Below are 8758 nucleotides of genomic sequence, written 5' to 3'. Positions count from 1 at the left end.
CGATCTGGGCAAACAATACCAGATGCATGCGCCATGATCAACGAGCAAGAAGCCACAATCCCCGCTTACAGCAAGAGTGTCAGTGTCCGCCTCAACATGCGACCTGGCCAGACCCTTAACAGTAAGCTAGGCTTCTTCCAACCTTCCAGGACCTGCCTAAAACTAGGACTGACCTTGGAAGCCACACCTCTCATAGAAGTGTCATCTCGTGCTGTGTATGTGTTGTTCAACAACTGTACGGCCAAAGACATCAATGTGCCAAAAGCCAGTCACCTGGGATGGCTCATCAACCAGGCGTTCCATGACTTTGAACTGACAGTTCCTGTCATCGGCCACATACCAGTTGAACTAATGTCAGATGAATGCCACAACACCGTAACTTGCACAAAGCCCCATGAGATCATCACCATCACTTCTATTCTGCCGGTGCCTAAAGAAAGTGTCTGCCGATCAGAACTTACAGATGACACTCACCTCGCTGTCTACGCTGTGTCAACACAGACTGCAACAGAGTCACCTGTAGAACTGACTGTCAAGGCCCACAGTCCCTCAAATGACTCAGAGGAACCCTATGCTGGGTTCAATGCACAAGTCCAACAAATCCTAAGCGAGGCGGATGCCCTCCACAGTGAAATGGATCGCCAAGGACTCAAAGAAGTTCTGTGCAAATACAAGGACTCCTTCGCAAAGGATTCCCTGGACTGTGGCCTGACTGATATCCACATGGTGCGCATCCCAACTCACCCAAATGCGCCACCGACATTTGTGCGGCAGTACAAGATTCCGATAGCTTCATACGAATCAGTGCAAGATATCATTGACTCCATGCTACAAAAGGGGGTCATCCGACCCTGCAACAGCACCTACTCCGCCCCGATATGGCCAGTCCTAAAGCCAAACGGCAAATGGCAGCCCACCATTGACTATCGCAAATTGAACCAGCAAGTTCCCTTATCGCGATGGCCTATGACTCAATTGGACCAAGAGATTCCCAAAATCAAAGGCTCCACGATCCTATCCACACTGGACGTCGCCTCAGGATTTTGGACAATCCCTGTCCACCCGGATGACCAACACAAGTTGGCGTTCACCTTTGGCAATCGACAATTCACCTTCACAAGGTGCCCCTTCGGCTATGCCAACTCCCCAGCTGAATTCAACATCTTTCTGAACAAAGCTTGCCCCGATGCCAGAGCCAGAGGCAACCTCATTTATGTTGACGATATCCTTATGAAAAGCAACAATGTGGCAGACCACCTCAAAGAAATCGACAATGTCCTGAACCAGCTGACAACAGCAGGAGCGAAAATTGCCCTCCACAAAGGACAATGGTGTAAAACCAAGGTAAATTATGTTGGCTTGCTCATCGGACGAGGCGGCATTGAGCCGCAGTCCAGCCGTACACAAGCAATACAAAACATAAAGACGCCCACTAACATCTCTGAGCTACGAAGTTTTCTGGGAGTGTGCAACTACTCACGACAGTTCATCGAGAACTATGCTGACATCGCACGACCACTGACTTCCCTCCTGAAGAAGGACAAACCCTTTGTTTGGTCGGAAGCCCAGGACACAGCCATGAGCGAGCTCAAACAACGCCTGTGCTCCGCCCCATGCCTGGCCTACCCCGACCCAGGAAAAGAATTCTATCTGGAAGCTGGATTCTCCAATCATTGCCTCAGTGCAGGTCTGTACCAGCTCCACGACAAAGACAAACGGGTGGTCGCTTACGCCAGCAAAACCTTGCTTCCCCCAGAATGCAAATACTCAGACTGCGAAAAAGCCTTGCTTTGCACTGTATGGGCCATTCAGCGTTTCTCCAACTACATTGGAGCTCAGAAGGTTATCATTGAAACGTGTCACCAACCAGTGACCTTCCTCAACAGCCAACGAATCAGGGATGGCGTGGTAACCAACGCCCGCATAGCTACATGGTTAATGACGCTCCAAGGACGAGACGTCGAGGCAAGATATGCCCAAAACCACAAATCCTCACTGGGAAACGGACTAGCAGCCTGTCAGAGCTGTTCAACAGACACGCTGAATACCTCAGCAGAAGCCAAAGAACCGGCACCACCGCAACTGACAAACTATAGGTACTTCGAGGAGAATGTGTGTGAAGGCATGCCCACAGCATATGTCGATGGTTGCTCCTACAATCAACAAGGCAACTTGAAAGCGGGAGCAGGCGTGGTCTGGCTCAACAATGACCCTTGCCCACCACAACAGTTCAAGTTAGGCCCTCACTCATCTCAATATGCAGAGATAGCAGCCATCCTCATCACCCTACAACTGGCCGCCTCCCACAACATCAAAGAACTCCTGATATGTACTGACTCGAACTATGCCCGTCTAAGTTTCACATGCCATCTAGCTGGATGGAAACAGAACGGATTCAAGACAGCTAACAACAAGCCTGTCAAACATCAGGAACTTTTCCAAGCATGCAATGCCATTGTCACCACACATGACATGATTATCTACTGGAAAAAGGTCCGTGGTCATTCACGCCAACCAGGGCAAGACAAAGATCTCAATGATCAAACCGATGCCCTTGCCAAAGCTGGTGCATCACATGGAGAGCCCTGGAAATTCCCATCCCTCCCACCCAACCCTTCAGTTGCAGCCATAACCCGCCGCCAGCACGCCGTTGGCGCGCAAACCCCCGCCTCCTCCCATGTTGAACTCTCACCTCAGTTCACTGCGGATGATCTCCTCACCCTCCAAGCGTCGGATCCAACGCTGCAAACCATTATCGCTCACATTTCCGACCCAATAACTCATCCCACTTCCACCTCCGACCTATCCAATTCCTCTGATCTCCGCCACCTTCACTCAATCAAGCACATGCTGCATCTCAAGGACGGCGTTCTCACATATGTCCCTGAGCCCCTAACTGCGCCAAAGCTTGTAGTTCCTCAGAGCCAAAGGGGGATAATGCTGACACACGCCCACGATGCACCATGCGCTGGACACCATGGCGCCAAGGCCACCTATGAAACGCTCAAACAAGTAGCATATTGGCCTGGCATGCAGCAAGATGTGACGGAATACGTAAAAGGATGCCTGGTGTGTTGCCAGTTCCAACCGGCAAACCCAAACCACAGAGCACCACTACAACGGAAAGGAATGACCTTCCCATGGTCAGACCTCCAAATAGATTGGGTAGGACCCCTGCCACGGTCAACACGGGGTAACAAATACTTCCTCACCGTGGTTTGCGAATTCACAAAGTGGGTAGAGTGTCTCCCAGCTCCCAACGATACAGCAGAAACAACAGCCTGCCTGTTAATGAACCACATCTTCTCAAGATTTGGACTGCCTCTAAGAGTCAACTCTGACCGAGGAACCCACTTCACCGCTGAGGTTATGCAGGATGTATGGAAACTCCTGGGCATACAGGCCAAGCTTCACATAAGCCATCATCCAATTTCCTCAGGGCAGGTCGAACGGGCCAACAAGACAGTGGCAAGCATGTTGAAGAAGTATGTGTCCGTCAACCAAAAGGATTGGGATATCAAGCTCCCTCTGGTACTGATGGCCATCAGGGCCACCCCTCACCGGTCTACCGGAGTAGCCCCATTTGAAATGATGACAGGGCGACAAATGACACTACCGCTACACCTGCTGTACCAACCTGGTGACATGAACCTTGTCACCGCCTACACCACTCACCAGTATCTGGAAGAGTTGCATCAGCACCTGAGAGCGACTTTCGCCTTCGCACAACACAACCTCCAAAGAAGTGCGGAAGGTCGTAAAGCCTACTACGACAAAAGGGCCTCTTACCAAGAACTCAATGTCGGAGACAAAGTGTGGTACTACAGCTTTGCCCAGCCAAGGCAGAAAGCTCCCCATCACCTGTCAAAGAAATTCCTACCTCACTGGACAGGACCACATGAGATTGTGGACAAGCTCTCACCTGTCGCCTACCGAATCAAAATCAGACAAGGCCGCAACGAGCCTGTCTTTCGATGGGTCCATCGAAACCAGATAAAGAGGCACCAAGGTTCCAACCGACAGGAAAAGGGGGAGGTTCAAACCCACTGACACAGACCGACAATCCCCTACTCTACACCACACTAATGACTTTGTCATTCTAGGGAAAGTTTTTTTTTTTTTGGTTTTGTTTTACACAACACTTACACATGCTCCTCCACAGCACTGCTAGGAACAACCTCCAGTAGAAAGGAGTTGCTTCACACATGTGACACTCACTTTGCTCTAGTAAACTCAGTGTCCTTGTGCCTCTTTGTGTTTCTTTTGTCTCTCTCCTCATGCTTTCTTTTCCCTCTTTCGCTATCATCAGTCTTCCTCCTCAGCTTACCCATTATCGATTCGAATAATATTTACCGGCTCAAAGACGTTGTGAATGTTTGATTTTGGCAAGGGAACACCTATGTCAAAATACACACCCTGAGGTCGTGGCGTACCATGATAACAACGAACAGTTGTATCTAGCCCCAAACCTAAAAATGTGTACGCTCACTAAAGACATTCATTACCTTTGCCCAAGTAAACCATTCGTCCGCGACAATACCGAGGGCATCTGCGGCCTAGAATCAATTAGACCCGACACTAGCTGCCCCGCTGAAGCTACACCATGGTCTCAAGTCGAGGCAACGCAAGCCGAAATCATAGGAAACCGATGGTTAGTCAACACCCCTGCACGTACCGCTACCCTTACCTATGATCAACACGATACTGCCACGCGCATCATTCTGCCTAACCAAACCCTCTGGATCAGTGTCCCTAAGGGCTCGATCCTCCACATAGACGATCTTGCATTGTATCACCTTGGCGACGATGAGTACCAGGCGGAACTTGAAATCTCACCGTTCTTCAAACAGCATTCCTTCGTCCTCGATCCGGAATTGGAAGAAAGGATCAGGGAGGAAGGAACACAACTTATTGATCTGACTCCTGTTGATACAGCCTTAGAAGCTATAGCTCGCCTTCCGCCCGCTGGCGTGTCATTCATTCGGTCTTGGTCTGCTGCTGACACAGCACTTTGCATCTCTACTGTTGTAGGATATATTGTGACCTTGACACTGGCCTTCATCCTGCACAAGCGAATGAATGCCGTGCAAGAGTCTTTTGATAGATGCACGTCGGGCGTTCCGCGCATTTTCCGACGTGATAGAACTGACCAAGAACCTGAACCCGAGAACTCAACCAACCTGATTGAAATTACGCCTCTACCTCCTCGTCGAACCACTGACAATTAGATTAGTCGAAACCACCCAATCACAACTGATCTTAAACAGTACGCCCCTATGTTAGTTGAAGTGTTCCTAACCCGTTTACTCCAAGATACCCAAGCCCTTCACCAGGATTCAGCCAAGTGAGGGAAGCGTTGTTTGTGTTTTGTGTTTGTCTGTTCTCTCTCTCTCTGCCTCTTGTTCCAGTGCCTGCCGACGTTCGCACCAGGAACCTCGCCAAGCAAAAGGGGGACTCTGTAGGGACTCGTTCGACAGACGTTACCAAATGGCTTCATCAGCCAGAGGCATGATTGAACAAAGCTTCATTTGGTCCAAAAGATCCATTTCCTGAAGTGATGACGTGACTTCTTTTAACAAAGGACTCTGTCTAAAGGACTTCTTAGCTCATCAGCAATAAACTAATCAGAACCCATCACGTGGATCTGATCACATTAAATCTATTGATTCTCTCACAAAACCCTCTTGTATTATCGGACGGAACAGGAAAAGACCCATCAACGGATTTAAAGACGAATCTGTCCTATCAATACCTCCCTTGTGTTGACCGTCCATCGTGACCCGGTCACTCGTGACTCCGGTCAAAGTTTAAACTATGCTTAAGGACTCAATCTTGAATCTCAAAAGGGACAATTGTCGATTACTTAAAGTATTAACTATATACAGAATAATACATGCCATGATGTAATTACTAACATGTCTATTCAATGTATTCAATATGTGGGTTTTCTTCAAATGCATTATTGTAATCATTGTTTTAATTAGGTCAGTCTAGTAATATGTGTGTAAGAAGTGTGCCATGTTTGAGTTCTAAATGCAGAATTTATAATTCTGTGTAATTCTGTGTGAATGAAACATTGAAATTCAGTATCAGGAAAATATTAAGAAACTTTATAAAGTTGTTAATAAAACAGGAGAATGTTCTGCAGATATCACGCGATGTGATCAATAGACAATAGACGAGGCGTGTCTAATCTCCGTAGCAACGTCTCATTGGAGGATCGCTCCCTTAAAACTATGCTGTCCGAACAAGCTAAGGTCAGAAGCTGGAAGCCAGAAGTCGGTCAGAAATTGCTCGAAATCGGTCAGAAGCCGGTAGCCGAAACACCGCTACTTTGACCACGGCGGAAAAGTCGCATGGGTCATTGATAACTGATTGACCGGGGCTGATTTTCCATCTAACACCCGATTTCAACCACGAGCTGCGCCGCTGATCATTCGACAGCCGTCACATCCAGACTCCACAACACTTCGTGAAATATCTGACCAAAGTCTCCCAAGAAGAGAGCCGCTCAAGCCAGACGCTCAGCCAGCAGCATCCTTCAAAGCTTCCGCGCAACCCACAGGGCTTTCCCGAGAAGACGTCACCTGAAAGACAGCCAATCCAGAACGGGATTCCGCTGTACACGAGTCACGGAACAACCCGATTACCTCAGCTGTCACAGCAAACGCAGGTACAAGCAAACTTCTCTCTCTCTTGCTGGAAACTGGTGAAACTTCTTTAAACCTAAAGAATCAAGCCAAAGCTCTGCTTTTGTGATTTTCCTCAGGTTATGAGTTAAGTTAGCACTGAACTTGGGACTTTTCATAACTCATCAACTCCGCAAATGTGTGTGCATGTATGTGTGTGTGTGTGTGTGTGTGTGTGTGTTTAGCCTTAGTTTCCTGTAATCATTAGAAGTAGTCAATAAATCTTGTTTTGATTTTCACATATACGAGTTTCTTGTGCTGTGTATCAAATTACTGTCTTAAACTTAAAGATCAAGTTACCTCTTGCTTATAATATAATAATTACAATAATAACAATAATCATAATAAAATATTGTTACTGTTGGCCGCAGAATAATATTTTATCCAGAATTGGTAAAATACTCTAACCTCAATTTTCGCTGGACGAATAATTGATGAAGTGTTAAATATTAATTCTGAATCATTTACAGTTGATTCAATTCTTATTCCCTGTAACAATTAAATTGAGCTAATAAATAGGCTAAGTCCTTACATCCTACATCCTACAACATACGTTGGGTCAGAGGTCACTCTTCCGCTGAAACTCGACTTGTGTACAGCCATTACCAGAAGCCAATGATTATAGTTTATAAAGTTATAAAAAGTAATAATTTTCCATAGCCCTTTATTAACCCACTGGCGCTGTATGGATTAATTTTGTGATGGATGGATGGATGGATGGATGGATGGATGGATGGATGGAAACTCTGATTGTGTTTAGCTGAAAGAAGAAAGTCATATTTGATGGCTTGAGGTTAAGTAAATTATGGGATAATTTTCATTTTTGGATGAACTATCCCTTTAAGGTCACAATTAGCCTCAGTTTGGTATAGCTGTATATTCCAGCTCACCTGATTATTCCGGCTCGCTGCTCATAAACATACAACTAATTTTCTCTCTCACACAGTCATTTACACCCTCCCTTCCTCCTGCTCAGTTATGGGAAAAGTTACTAAGCAAAATTGATGGTTAAGTGTGAATCACTGAGTGAGTCAACATATGTCATAGAAAGCATAATAAAACAAATTTGATGCAATTCAATGTTGCTCAAGTTACTGCAATTCAATGTCTTCCAGTACAATAAAACAAGGTTGTCAACCATGTTTTGTAGAAAGAGTAAGTCATACAAGTCATGTTTTGAAAAATGAATAGCAATTATTTCAAACACAATTGTGTTCTTTAGTAAGTGTAACCAAATGTTTTACTCTCAAATTCAACAACATAACCACATCTACCATGATGGAAATAAACTAAATAAAGATGCTAAGGTTGAAATAAAATAGGATACAACAAGGCTGAAGGTGCCAGTTAAGTAAATGTTGTTTTTTCTGCTCACAAAGTATATGATGAACGATTTTTTGATGAATGGTAATCAACTGCTGACACGATTAATACTAAAGGTCAAGTATAGATACACATCATATGCTGGCATTATACATGAATGCAAACATGCAAATGATGGCTAAATTGGCACTGCCAACATACTGTACATAAGACACATCTGTCAGCGGCAGAAAATAAAGAGTTTTGGCAGATTCCGGCAGATTCTCACACCCCGCCATGGTGATAATGAGTTTTGTTGGGTAGTGCGAGCAGCCATTTTCAGCAGACACTTGAAAGTATTTTTCCCATGTGCCTCCGCCACCCCTACACAACAGGCAAGAGTCTGGGGTCACCTGCAGAAGTTCTGCACATGCTCCCAAAGCTGTAATTTAGGAAGGTATGAATGAAGCTCGATTGCGCAGAATGACAGCTTAATTAATGACTTGACATGCACGAGTGGCAGAAGAGTTTGGCTTGGGAATGCAAGCGTTGCATTTGCCATGGTGAGATGAGAAAGGTACTTGTTAATTATAATAATATGGGATTTTGGTTCGCTCGATAAATTGTCCCACAGGTGGGAGAGACAATAGCAGATGATGCAGCTGCAGGCCATGATGGGGAAATGATGGCAGCAGTGAAAAAAGGGAAGACAAGCAACTCATCACAGTAAAACACCCAACTGGAAGGTAATTGCACATCAAAGATAA

Source organism: Megalobrama amblycephala, linkage group LG17, assembly GCF_018812025.1.
Source record: "Megalobrama amblycephala isolate DHTTF-2021 linkage group LG17, ASM1881202v1, whole genome shotgun sequence".
Lineage (NCBI taxonomy): Eukaryota > Metazoa > Chordata > Actinopteri > Cypriniformes > Xenocyprididae > Megalobrama > Megalobrama amblycephala.
Note: the sequence above shows the minus strand (reverse complement) of the source record.